The following is a 15,471-nucleotide window of genomic DNA, read 5'->3' as shown; positions in this document are numbered from 1 at the left end:
AAAAATGTTGGTATATGAGCCTACCAACAAATAGTGCATGCAAGGGAAAAAAATGAGGCCCATGGTGATTCATCTTGGGGTCATACTGGAGGCTCTGAATATCAGATAGAACCTTGTCACACTCAGTTGCACCATAAAAATGAGAATTACAAAGTTTAATTAAAAAAAACCCCACTGAATTCAACTTGATATTAACTTGAATTTGTTTTCATGACCACAAAATGCTTGTAAATTACTATTTGAAGATTCAGCATTAAATGTAAGAATGTAAATGCATGTCTTAATACTGAAAATTACTATTTAACCCCAATGTTGCATATTGGTATCTTCAAAATGGTGCAGTAATAGTCATTATTGACTTTAGGCATCCATTTGAGCATATTTTCTATATCATTTTGTTTTACTTTGGATAGTGTGTGTACCTGTAACTCTGTCTTAGGCACAGGCAACGTAACAGATGAGCCACACGGTGGTGGCAAAGCAGGCTTCCCGCAAACATTCCTCGTCTTCTTTTCAAAGGCACGGATGGTGACTGTGTTCCAATCTTATGCAGCGAAGATTGCCTTGAACCTTACTGTTGAATGGATCTTGGTCAATTTTAGTTGTGATACTTTAGCATATGGCCCATTACTGAACTGAAACTGCAGTGACCACATGGAGTAATTTTTAAAATGTGCAGGCTTCATCTAGATGATTTTGAATGGCTGGTATCGCTTTTATCAGCAATCTTAGGAAAGAAACTGGTGAAAAGAATTCTGCTGGTAGCATAGCACGTTCAGTTATGCTATGCATATTATCCATTTTTTGAATGATAGAGTGGCCTGGTACAGAAAACTTCATTTCAATGGTTTCTGGAACATACTCAGCTTCATATAAGTCTGAACTCGCTTCCATATCGTGGAAAGGAGACATTATTTCGATATTCATGTGTCCAGAAACAGAGGCAAAGCTTCAGGCTCCATCCTTGTTTTGTCACATGGAAACAGCCAAGCACGACAATTGTCTGTTGCAAATAGAACCCTGTAATTCTGAGTTTTCCTCCGATTCTGCAAATAGAACCTTCTAATTTTGCTATTTGTGGTGAATTTATTTAGAAATTTTACGAAATTAGTTGTTAAAAATTAAGTCATGGTATATAGGACCTTGTCACACTCTTAACGCATTTTGGATGAAAATGTCAGATAGAACACATGTAATTCTGAGGTAGCGAACTGGCTTGTATTTACAACGAGGTGGAGCATCACATGATCATGTTATCAAGTTTTGCTATTTTCCAGCAAAAAGATGTCCATTGGATAAAATGGATTCACACTTAAAATCATGTAGTTTGCGTAATGACTGCATGTTGGTTTAATAACTGTTTTGACTTGCTTAATGATCTTTATAAGAAAAAATTATAAAATGGAGTCTGGGAACATGGTGCCTTGCCGTGTGGTTACAATGATTTGAAACCAAATTTCTGGTCTCAGTTGTGATTGTAAGTTGAGAAGTACCTTTAGTTGCTTTTCCAAATATTTCTCTCTCTGGACACACTGAGAATTTATCTGCTGAACAAAGCTCCACATTGGTGACAGGAAGGGCATCTGGCCATTAAAACACTCCTCTAGTACCATTCAGTTGCCCAGACCCCACCCTGCAAGAGATTATTGGGTCATTAAATGAAGATGATTCAGTGAGACACTTTAAAGAATGATATGAATCAATCCTTTAGGAGTAGGAGAATGATAATAGAATAATTTTAAGGCCAATATTAATAATGTTGAATATAATTTTGCCAAAAGTAACATTTTACTCCAGTTCTATACAGGTTTGCCCCCAAGGTATCCTTGCTCAGTTTAATAGGGTTTATTTCTAGGTAAGTGAACCTAGAAATGCAATCCTGCTATATCCAACTCTTGCCTAATGCGTACACTACTGAAGAGGTGTGGTGGCACAGTGGTTGGAATGCAATATTACAGATTAACTCTGCACATTGCCATCAGTTCGACCCTGAACTGGCTCAGGGTTGATTCAGTCTTCCATCCTTCTGAAGTCAATAAAGTGAGGATTCCAATTATTGCAGGCAATATGCAGATTCTGTAAACCATTTAGAGAGTGCTGTAAAACTCTGTTATTCTATCCTATTCTGTTCTATTCCATTCCATTCCGTTCCGTTCCTGTTCCTGTTCCTGTTCCTGTTCCTGTTCCTGTTCCTGTTCCTGTTCCTGTTCCTGTTCCTGTTCTATTCTATTCTATTCTATTCTATATGAAGCAGTATGTAAGTCTATTGCTATTACTACTTGCTGACAGAATTTATTTATTTAGAGACATTTTCTCAAGACTGATGATAGACAACCTTGTGAATAAATAAATATTTTTTTAAAAAAATTAAATCAGCCCCATAAAATAATTTATATTGCTTTGCCTCACATTACAGACAAGACACGCACCTATTGATTTTAATAGGAAGAATTAAAGAGACTGGTGGGAGAGGACATCAAGTTATAGCTGAAGACTTGCTGGGCAGATGGCATTAAACTCTACAGCTCATTTTCTGTCACCAATGCAGCGCCATGAGGAATCTTCTGAGATGTTACTTGGCAGCAGTTTAGATTCAGAATAGGTTTTCCTAAAAAAAGGAAAGCTAAGGAATCTATATTAGATAAATTAGTGATCATATTTAACAACAAAGGAAAACAAAAGCAGAAATGGCTTGCATGGATCCTTTGTGGGGATGATAAATAATGAATAGCATTGACACAAACTACTTCTAGCTATGTTTCTTTTTCATATCTTATGACTTTGATTCTTTTGTCTTGTTTAGTACTTTTCCGTATTCTGTCTTTTGCTTTCTTCAAAAAAGAATTGGGGATATATCAGTGGTGGGTTGCAGGTGGTACGCCCCTGGTATGGGCGTACCAGAGCTGGACCACCAGAAACTGTTCTGATACAGTGCTCCGGAGGGCCCACCCACCCACCCCCGAGCTCCTTATCTGTCTTTTAAGGCTTCCGCACTTGTGCATGGCGTGTACAGAGCCTGTGCGATGCTCTGCTGAGCAGCTGGAGCATTGCGAAGTCTTGCCGAAGTCTTGCAGAAGCTTTGCTGACAGGTAGGATGCATGCATGCATATATAGCTTCAAATAGATCTATACTAGTCTCCCTTTATTTATTTATCAGCACAAATGCAACACAAATGTAACAAAGGCAACAGTAAAAATAATGGCTTTCTGTCGTGATGGTCTCTTGTGACGAGCCGATAGACAGAGAATGGAAGCAGTCTGCTTCCTCCCATATTTGGGCATACCTAAGGTGACCAGACGTCCCGATTTTAGCAGGACAATCACGCTTTATAACAATTTATCCCGTGTCCCGGATCGTTTTAAAAAAGTCCCAATGTTCTGGCTTCATGTTGAAAGCCCAGTGGATTTGCTTAAGAAATCCTAACCAGGGCAAGACAAAAGACACCCTGTCTAACCTCTCTCTCTCTGTCTCAGTACTTTCATTGAAGATATTACAACGTTAAAGCAACAAAACGGACCTCCCCGCCCCTTTTACCTAATTTTATAAGAAAAAATGACCAAGTACCATAGAGCTGCAGGAAACACTTGGCTAGAGAGGTTGCGAGTGTTACTTCCTGGATTTTCCGGAGGGGAGGGGCAGGGTTGGAGGTCTGCTCGTGTAGAAAAAATGGTGGCAAAGTATCTTTGAAAAATATTTCCCTGACTAATTTCACCATTTCAATCTGCTCAGTTCTTTGTATTAACATCTACATCATTCTGGGTTGACTTGGAATGCTCACTTGTGCCTGCTGATAAGTGAGCTGGGTTTTTTTCTTTTATTTTTTTTAATTTTTTTTAAAATAATATTTTATTTATTTTGCATAGGATTTTTAAAATTCTGTGTGGATTCTTTTTTTAAATTGTCTTAGACTATTTTAAAAAAAAGATTCTATCCAAAATAAATTGAAGTGAAACCATGTTTAAAAATTCTATGCACAATACTTTGAAATATATTGTGCATAGAAAGAATAGTTTGAAATGTTTTACTTCAATTTATTCTGTGTGGATTCTTTTTTTAAATTTTCTTAGGCTATTTAAAAAAAGATTCTATCCAAAATACAAAATACCAGCTGCAGTTATTCACTTAAGAACTGTGGCAAGAATGGTGGTATAATGGGCTTAGTGACCAAAGTTACAATGGCATTGAAAAAAGTGACGACCATTTTTCACACTTAGTGACCATTTTCACAATTAGCGACCATTGCACCATCCTCATGGTCACATGATCAAAATTTTGATGTTTGGCAACAGTTACAATTTATATTTGTAAATTGTAGTTATGTTGAAATAAAAAAATTACAATACTATTTTTGTGTTGTATGAAAATTTTTGTTGCTCCCTATAAAATTTTTAATCAAACCCCACCACCACCACCACCACCGGTCAAAGGTGTCCCTCTTTACCAATCTGAAAATCTGGTCACCTTAGGCATACCAGGGGTTGTGACACTAAATATATACCTACTTCCTATATATATATATGATTTGCTTAGTGACCAAAGTTACAATGGCATTGAAAAAAGTGACTGATGACCATTTTTTAACATTTCCAGTTGTCTACCAAAAATTTTAGACAGAAGTTGACTGAATCAGTAACTAAGTTTTAAGTTAACCCATTTAACTCGACACATGTAAACAAATGTTAGAACACGTTTTCAAAATACTGTATGTGTTTCTGTCTGTTTTAATAACAATTTCATTATTAATTTGTAATAATTGTTTAATGTTCTTGGATGCCACAAAGGTGGCTTAGTTGGTTCTGATCATTTCACTTTCTAGGTTTGCTTATTTACCAGCTGCCCTTATACAACATCACAACGTGCCACTTGCTCCATTCAACATTCTTCTTCATTATCAGAATTAGTTGCAACATTTTATATTGTCTTTAGAATCTCAGGACAGTATAATAGCCAATAAATTATTGGAAGGCATTCATTCATTCATTCATTCATTCATTCATTCATTCATTCATTCATGGAATTTTGATGGGTGGCTACTTCTCAGATCATATTATTTAAATCCCTAGAGGATGCATCGATTTATTTCTGAGCCAAGTGCAAAATATTCACTTTTGCTTTCCTCTTCATGTTTTGGGATTTATCATCTGCTTTCATAAGGCTCCATGAAACACTTTACCAACCCAAGTTGCATTAATGATTCCCTTCCATTAAAATATCCTTCAGGCAAGAAAATCACCATGCATATTTTTGTTTTAGACATGCTTTCCTCCCAGCTATTTCCAGAGTGTAACTTCAAAACTAGTTCAGTAGCAGGGAATGCAAACCTTCCAGATTTGTTGAACTACAATTTCCAGAATCCCTCAATAGATGATATGTCTGGGGTTACCATGAACTGGTGTTCAAAAACATCTTGAATGGCATATATCTCCCACTCCCTGGGAAGAGCTCTACTTTTATTTTTGTTTCTGATTGCTGCCTTTGATCTGAGCCTCTGTCTGATCGCTCTCTAATCTTGTTTATATTCCTAGAATCAAAATATCTACTTCTTTTGGACCATGCTAAGCTTCCAACCAGCATTACTGGTGTATTTGACCATGATAGATGATAGCTTATCCCCTGAAGTAACCTAGCTATCATTTCAGTTGGCAAACGAGAGGTTGGATACTGTTTCCAAAATCAAAATATATTCTTCAAAGTTGGCAATAAAAAGTTGTAGAAAATAAGGCCCTTTTGAATGGGATACATAAACTCAATTGTCAAGAAACGTACACTATGCCTAGAATATCTTCTCCAAGAAAATATATTTGCTCACTTTTTTGTTCGAATCATCAAATACAATTCCACAGTGGGTTATCTTTCTATGTTGACCTTAAACATGAATTTTGTTTGCATCCCCCAGAGAAATCTAAGATCTGACTTTGTCATGACAGTATTTCCTGAATTACATTAGTACATGCTTTAAGATCAGTCATTTACCTTAATTCCAGTATCTTATCTTCCTAAAATAAGGTCAATGAAAGTGAGGTGTTGATATGATAAATGAACAAATATTTAATCCAGATGCTGGTTGTATGTACATTTCTTTTTGGCTGAAAGTAGAGATGAGGAAAATGGACTCAAATTGTTAAAATATATGGTCTTTGGCCAACATAGATATGTTTTTTTTTTCATAATTCCTTAAGAGTAATTTGGAACTTTGTCTAGTCTCATGTTTAAGAGCGCAAGTGGTGAAAATATTTTAAAAAGATTATTTTATTGTTTAATAAAAGCCACCATTAGAACTCTTTTTCCTGCGAGTTGTCCAAAATTACAATTTCTTAATACTGGTCTTGTAAGGTTTTCTCACATCTGGATAATGCTTTTTAACATTTATTAGACTTTCCTTGGATATTGGCAGGGACACAGTCCATACAAAACTCTATTTTCAGGATAATATAGTAGTTTAGTTTGGAGCCAATACAGAAATCTTTTAGTGCAATAATTCTTACTGGCCTCTAGCTATACTTGTGAGCCCAATTTTGTACATAAAATAAGGTATCCCCTTGATCTACCACCTCACACAGCATTAGTACTTGAATTTCAGCCTACAGTTATACATCAGAAAGACATGTTGAATAGACTAGTATTTTATTACAAAGCCAATGCTCTATAAAATTATAAATAATTAGCTTAATGATTTATTATTTTACTTAAAATCTCTTAGACCTCATATTAAATGATCTCTACACAAAAATGTTTTAAAAGGTTCAACTTTAGATCACTGTCTGGTCTTGTACATTTAGCTGAAAAATACATTTCACCATTCAAAAGTGCCCTTTTTTGCATCCTTTGTGGATTTCAAATCAGTTTTTGATCTAATTCCAAGGGAGAGGTATGGCAAAAACCTAGCAATGGCATTAGCACTTAGCTTATATACCACTCAGAGGTGGGTTCCTACCAGTTCGCACCAGTTCAGTAGAACAGGTTCGTCAAATTTACCGAACCAGTTAGAAGAGGTTCCACTAGTGGACCCGGAAAGCAGGCCACATCTACAGAAGAGGTTCCAAAAATTTTTGAAACCCACCACACACACACACACACACACACACACACACACACACACACACACACACTCACACACAGAGAGAGAAAGAGAAAGAGAAAGGAAGGAAGGAAGGAAGGAAGGAAGAAAGAAAGAAAGAAAGAAAGAAAGAGTGAGAGAGAGATGAAAGAAAAAAAGGAAAAAAGGACAGAGACAAAAGGAAGGAGAGAGAGAGAGAGAGAGAGAGAGAGAGAGAGAGAGAGAGAGAGAGAGAGAGAAAACACATGGCCGGCAAGCCACTCCCATCAGGTCACATGGCCAGCAAGCCACTCCCACAAAGGAGGCCATACCCATAGAGTAGGTTAGAAAATTTTTTGAAACCCACCACTGATAACACTCCATAATGCTTTTCAGCACTCTCTGAGAAGTTTCCAATGTCAGCATATTTCAGTCAAGAATCTGGGTCCTCATTTTACTGACTTTGGACAGCTGGAAGGCTGCGTCAACCTTCAGCCCCATCAAGCTCAAACTAAAGACTATGGGGAAAGTTAGCATGTAATACTGTATTCTAACCACTGAGCCACCAGGAATGATCAATGGATTATTCTCCTTAGTTCTAGGTTGCTTTTCTCCTTGTTTAAGTTCCATCCATTGTTTCTTATAATGTCTACTGGTGCTTTGAAAAATAGTTTTCCCCCCCCCCCTCAAATATTGGAACATAGTGATCCTATTTTTCACTAGACTAATAGACACACCGGTATCCAATTCTTGCAACCATTTTTCATATGTTTTAGCTTCAAGCTCCCTGATCATCTTTGTTGCTCTTTTCTGCACTCTTTCCAGAGTCTCAACATCTTTTTTTATATTGTGGTGGTGAAAACTGGATTCAGTATTCCAAATGTGGTCTTACTAAGCCTTTGTAAGGTGGTACTAATACTTCTCATGATCTTGATTCTATTCCTCTTTTAATGCAGTCTAGAATAGCACTGGCCTTTTTGATGACTGCTGCATACTGCTGGCTCATATTTAAGTGACTGTTAACTTAGAGTCCAAGATATTGATTTTCAAACCAGTCCAACCCGATGATTTATATAGCTTTCTCAAATGGGCATGAGCCATAATCTTATCTCTCTTCAATGCTCATTCTGAAATTTTGGAGGACTTTCTCTTTGGCTAGTTTGATGTTCTACTCTGTGCAATTTTATGGGGATGGTATAAAAACATTTCTTTTTAGCAGTGCTTATGAGCAAGTCGAGAGAGGTCTCTGGAATCCCTAAGCAATATGTTCTTTTGTTGCTTTCACTATAGTGAATCAAGAAATATGCATATTTATCCCATTTAAAAAAAACTATGCTGGTAGAAAGCACAATGTATACCTGTCTCTGCTTCTATCTGACCAGGACATTGATATATTTTCCAGTTTGTCTGATTTTGTGCTATCATTTGTGCTACCCACCATTGAAGTTTAGCAGAAAATGGAATTACAGGACATGTTTCTTTTCTGAGGGGAGGCCGTCTGTCAGGCCTGCAGCCATATTTTATTGTGGATCTTAGGCCTGCCACACTTTTCTATTATTCTACTATGCATTTTCTATTGTGGGAAAATGGGAGAGGGGATTGTATGGAGTTAGATGGTATGTAGCCATAACAAAAAAAAATTCTAGAAAGCCAAGGTCATCCTTTGTCTCTGCACCTCTGCACCTCTGCACCTCTGCACCTGACTGGAACTGGATGGGTGGAAGCTGCCAGCATGGCAGTGGAAGATTGGACCATGTGATGGACTTGTGGGTGTTGGGGCAAGATCTTGAACTTTCAACTGGGTGGCAAAACTGGGAAGCCTTGGATTCGTGTTTTCCAAGATGTGCCAACATGGCTCTCTTAATAAATTGGAACTTTGAGCAATACTATGCCTTGGACTCTGATTTATTTTTGGATGTTATTTGGAACCCTGACATTGTGATGATTACCACTTCTATCTGTACTAGTAACTATAATAATTTATTTTATGTAATTCTGTTGCATTTTTATAAAGTTTTATTAATAATTACATGCTTTTTATTATTGTGTTTACTAGCCTTCTTCCATAATAAATCTGTTTTCCTTGAAAGATTTTTCTTTTCTTGTTTTTAACATTTTGATTTTTATTCCCCATTCACCCACCCATGCTGAAGTTTAATACTATTTTATTTTGGGGAAGCTTAAATAATCATTTCTTTGTAGAATGTTTGCAACGGTGACACTGACGAAATGTAACACTGTTTTCCATAGAGACAGTAGCATGGTTACATTTGCTAGTTGATATCTCTTTCAATATTATGAAACATTGTCAAATATTTTTGTAGACTGAGCAGGCATTTGGCTGAGTATTTATTTGCAAAATGAACTGCCCATCAAAACTTGTGGAAATGGTCAATGTTCTGTCCCAAGTCTCTACAATATATACAGATGCAGACTTGGCTGTCTGCCACAACTAAGGAGGGAGATAAGCAACCCCTTGGCTGGAAGTCCAGAAAGCTATCTCTATGAAACAAGGCTTGAACTCACGAAAGTGTCTCAATCTTTTTTCTACGGGTGATCAGTAAATTGTTGTTTCCTGTAAAATTCCTCTTTCGTCACCCCACCTATAAGTTCTCAGGGAGGGGCCAATCAGTAGCCACCTGTTCCTATTTCCTCTGTGACCCTTTTTCCAAAGCTGCTCCCTCCTCCTTGCAGCCCTACGCATATGTATGTCAGGGACAGCCTCCCTCTGTTCTTCCTCATTGCTCCCTGACTCAGATGCCACCTGGTGGCCAACAGGCCTCTCTAGTCCCTGCTTTGATTTCGAACACCCCCCAGAGTCTTCCTCAGCCTCCAGGGTAGTCCCATAGTGTTTACTGCTGTCAGATTCCACCAACAGCTCAGCCGGCCACTGTTGGGCCACAACAGTCAACATCTTCAATTATTGAGGTTTACTGTGTAAGTCTGCCACCTCCATCCATAAATTGCAGATCCCTAAGGTGTCTGCATTATGCCTAGAAATATTTTTCTAGTGTATAATTAAAAACATAGTTCCAGTTATGTATACTGTATAATTAAAAACACAGTTCCAGCTATGTGTATTTTCTACTCATGGGTTTTCTGTTTCACAAACCCCACTTCATGATATCTTGGTAGTTCATATTTCAGATTATGCTTTAGTCATTCTCTATGGAGCATTCATTGTTTATGTTCTTCACAGCTCAATCCAAAACACTTTTTTTTCCAGGCTGTACCCTTCTGAGTGCATTGGGACTGATATTATACAAGTATATTTAGGATTAGTAATGTTTTATTCTACCATATGTTTTTGATAGTAAGAATGAATTTGCTCTCCATGTTTCTTTTAGAGGTATGAATGGTTTGTGGAGATTTCATTCATTTAGAAATGTTTTTGCTAAGAGTCATGTGTGAATGATATGCCCTTTTTTTGTATAATCCTCTGTCCAGGGTTCTCTGGCTTCTCAAACAATCTTAGTTTTAGATTCAACTAAACCTTAAAAGAAAAGTATTATAGGGAAATTTGTCTTTGAAATTACTCAGATTGAAAGTTGTGGGCAGTAAGGCTTCAGAATAATGGACAAACGCATGAATCATAAAATAAGCTCAAAACACTATCAAGAGAAAAGGAAAAGAAAATTTGAAGAATAACAGAAGCCTTTTTCAGATAATAAATCAATAAATAATTAGGAATTTGAAAGTCAAATTATTGATAATCTTAATTTAGGCAGTTTTTTTAACAAGCATAATTTAGAATTCTGAGAGACATATACTGTGTATAACATTATAATAGCTGAACTATAACATAATAGCAATCAAAATCTAATGCATATGCTCTTTAATAGTTTTGTTTTTCAAATTAGTGATTGAAAATCCTATTTAAAAGGAAAGACAACACAGATTTATATTTTTTATATATAAGCATGTCTATAAGCAAGTGTATCATGAAACATTTCAGTAGTGCATCTCCCTTCTGCCAGTCATTTCAAAAGCATACTCCATTGAAACTGGTGACATAAAATGGGAGCCCCATATGTTCAAATTTAGTGGTTATGAAATATTTCAGTTAAGTACAAACCATCAACAGGACTGAATTATAATATTTCAGTGATGACAGCTGTTGAGTTTCACCTCCATTAGTATCATTAAACCCTTAATATTCTCAGGATAGTAAATATAATTCCACATGAAGGGAAAGGGAGATTATTACTTACAGCCTCCTGGAATGAAAGCACAAGGTATGTGGTATGTGGTATGTGGTATGTGGTATGTGGTATGTGGTATGTGGTAAGTGGTATGGTATGGTATGGTATGGTATGGTATGGTATGGTATGGTATGGTATGGTATGGTATGGTATGGTATAAACCTCTGTATCATTATATTATACATTTATTTCAACTATACATCAATCTAATAAATGTTGTACACCAATTATGAGTATAAACCAGAAAATTGCAGTCTTAGGCTCTGCTTGCTAAAGTAAAATGGCCCTAGCTCCATTGGAACTGAAATTGGTTATGGCTAGTCTAATGAAGAGAAGAACTAGAAGTGACTTGATAGCAGTTTTCCAATTGTTGAGAGACTGCCACATAGAAGAAGTATAATAATATATATATATAAGTTTATGGTCTTTTTATTTTCAAATTGATTCCATGACTTAGAAATCGCTTGCAAGTACTGCTTTGGTTCCGATTATATTTCTCTTTTTAAAAAAGGCATGAATGATTTCTTTTTACAACTGCCCTGAGTCAGAATAGTGACAAATCTTCGTAAATATTTCTCTGTGTAGCATTTGACATGTAAAAGATCTTTGTCATGGGAGATATTGGCATGACTGTTTTGCCAATTCATGTTATTCCCTTTTAAAGATATTTGAAGAACACTCAATGATTTTTTAAAAAGAGTGTTACTTAAATAGAAGAGTAGGAGTGGGGAACTAGTAGCTGAGTTACAATTCCATAACTAGATGTGAAGGGGAACCAAGATATGTATGTTGCACAAAAGAAGTATTGCTAGTAAGCTGTTGGCATCATATTCTTTCCTTGAGGTTTTAACTCTGGCAGCAGCCAAAGGCTTCAAGTGACTGATGGATGAAGCAAGCTGTCACTCAGGAAATCAAAGTGAAGGTAAAAATCCAGGTCTGTAAAGCTGTAGTGGGAAAAGCAAGGTAGATGTTGGTAGAGATATTGAGGTGAAATAATCATTTTGGTCATTAGATCCAACCACCAGCTCAAAATAAAATTAATTAAAATAAATGTATCTTTTAATGACTGTTTATGTAATAGCAATAGCAGTTAGACTTATATACCGCTTCATAGGGCTTTCAGCCCTCTCTAAGCGGTTTACAGAGACAGCACATTGCCCCCACAGTCTGGATCCTCATTTCACCCACCTCGGAAGGATGGAAGGCTGAGTCAACCTTGAGCCGGTGAGATTTGAACCGCTGAACTGCAGATAACAGTCAGCTGAAGTGGCCTGCAGTACTGCACCATAACCACTGCGCCACCTCGGCTCAATGTACACTGAGAGCATATGCACCAAAGACAAATTCCTTGTTTGTCCAATCACACTTGGCCAATAAAGAGTTTCTATTCAATTCTGTTCTGTTCTGTTCTGTTCTATTCCATTCTATTCTATTCTATTCTATTCTATTCTATTCTATTCTATTTAATTACAAATAGCAAACAGATGGAGGTCAGATCTCTGTTTGAAAATACACAACAGCCTATAACTGAAGAAATAATTCTTAGAATTTATATTAGAGTGTTTTCAAACAGTTAAAACAGAACTATATTTTGAAAAAAGGAAAGTGAAGAGAGAAAACAGAAAGTGCAGTAACTAAAAAAAGGAAAATAAACATTTAATGAAATGACTTCTGATCTTTCTTACAGCAGTTATAGCAAACACTGAGGAAATTATTCTTCAGCTGAACTTCATTTCCCCCCTCTAACATTCTTTTTTTTTTAAAAAAAAAAAAACCTCATTATTCTTTCCCCTGCACTCTGGGATATACAGACTTCTTTTCACACTTCACAGATACCTGAAATTGGCATTAGGTTGTATCACTTCCAACTTTTCTTCTTTAAGCTAAACTTTCTCCACTTTCTTCATTTAATGCCTTGTGATAGGATTTGGTGTCCAATTCCCAGATCATCCTTGTTGTCTGGCTATGAACAATTTCTCGGTTAGTAAATTCCTTGGCAATAAATCAATTCTAGGTTAGTCAATTGGTATAGTTATCAGGGAATTGGTGGGACAGCTAGTTTTACTGTCTGGATAGAGAGAGAGGAGGAGGCAGAGAGGACATAGAGAGAGTTGATAGAGATAGAGATAGCTAGAAAGCTAGCTAATTATTTAACGAGAGAGAGAAAAACAGAGAGAGACAGAGACAGAGAGAGATGATAGAGAAAAAAACCCCAATGGCTGCCTAGGACACATCATCTACTGGAAAAAAAAACCACACCAACCGCTACTTAAACACACAATCCCATCACCACCCTGCACAGATCAACTCTGTAGCCAAGACCCTCATCTCCAGAATCAAATGCCTAGCTGATAAAAACCACTTGAAAATTGAATTACACACTCTCACAAACGTATTAATCTCCAGCGGATTCCAAATAAAAACAATTACCAACCTAATCCAAAGGAAGACTCCCCTCAAAAAACCGAGACATAGAACAGGACAATGGCATCGCCCTCCTTCCTTACATCAAAGGCACCACAGATAAAATCAGCAAAATTCTCCACAAACACAATATCAAGACAGCCTTCAACCCTGACCAAAAAATAGTCAACATCTTAAGAAACCCCAAAGAAAAAATCCAGCTAGAAAACCAAGGAGTCTACAAAGTACCATGCAAAATCTGCCCTGCAACATACATAGGCTAAACAAACAGGAGAATAAATGCACGCAACGCTGAACAGAAGAACGCAGTAAGAAAAAAAGAAAAAACTTCTTCCCTTTTCCAGCATCTTAAAGTTACAGGACATGAAATTAATTTTGTAGGAACCAGGTTAATCTCCAAACTGAACACTTCAACAAGATAATAATTATGGAAGCTATCGAAATAGAGAAAAACCCCTACAACATGAATAAATATGACAATACCTCCCGTCTACCAGACATCTGGAAACAGCCCTAGCAAACAAACTAGCCCCACCCACCACCCAGGCCATTACAACATGAAACAACAACAAACACACAGCCAGCTCCAATCAGTACCAATCTACCAATCATGATACAACCACACAACCAATCATTACACTTACTGAAACAAAGCCAGCACTCCACACACGCCCACAAAGTTTTATAGAAAGATGGCAGCTCCAACCACGCTTTAAGCCCCAAACCCAGATAGCGAGTGAAACCTTGTCAAAATGTTGCCAAGACAATCTCAATCTTACATGGGAGTTCAAAAGCATGTAAAAATGCAAGTAGAAAAATAGGGACCCCTTTGGTGGAAAGATAACAGCGTTCTGTGCACATTCAGCGTTTAGTCATGCCAGCCACATGACCTTGGAGACATCTTTGGACAGCACTGGCTCTTCGGCATTGAGACAGAGATAAGCACTGCCCCATCGACTCGAGAATGACTAGCACATATGTGCGAGGGGAACCTTTACCTATATATACACATACAGAGAGAGTGAGTGAGAGAGACGGGGGGGGGGGAGAAAAGGATCTATAAGTTTAAACTGTTTATAGGAATTCTCTTATATAGCAATATACCGCATCTTATATATTCCTATTTTTGCATATGGAAAAACACCAAACGAAATTTGAAGTTGTTCAGTTTACTGCTCAAACACAATATACTGCTACAGTGTTTTCCCTTAATAAAAGATAGCAAGAGTAGATGAGGGTCCAGGGTGTTCTTAAATCTCCCAGGAACATCTAGCTCAAAGAAGAAAGTTCCTCACAGCTAGCCTAGATTACTTACATTTTCCTTTCCCCAGTTGTATGAAAACATTCTTGAATAGACCATACTCCTTGTCTGCCTATTTCTGGTTTTGGTTGTTTGGTACAATGAAATATAAATTTGCAAGTTTCAAATTTAAAACAGCTTATTTAAATAAATACATTTTATTTATTTAAAATATTTATATAGCGACCTATTTTATATATTCTCTGAGTAACTCCCAATCAACAATTAAATCAACATCAATTGTGAGTGTTGGTATGGATGCGTATACATACATACATACATGCATGCATACATACATTAAAAACCTAGCACTAAAGTTAAGCTTCCACATAGCATCCTTCATTAAATCCTCTTCTCCACTTCACCCTATTCCAACACACGGGGGGAAGGCAGGTATTAAATGTTTTTGGAAAGCTGGGAAGGTAGAGGCTTGCCAAATTTCAAGGGTAGGGTTATTCCATATGGTAGGCATGCTTCCTAGATCCCATAAGAGGGTAATATTTAGGGG

The sequence above is a fragment of the Thamnophis sirtalis genome, unplaced genomic scaffold, assembly GCF_051295495.1.
Source record: "Thamnophis sirtalis isolate CommonGarterSnake01/CBP01778 unplaced genomic scaffold, rThaSir2_p1.2 scaffold_7, whole genome shotgun sequence".
NCBI classification, from domain to species: Eukaryota; Metazoa; Chordata; class Lepidosauria; order Squamata; family Natricidae; genus Thamnophis; species Thamnophis sirtalis.
The sequence above is the reverse complement of the archived record's forward strand: the minus strand, read 5'-3'. Positions refer to the sequence as shown.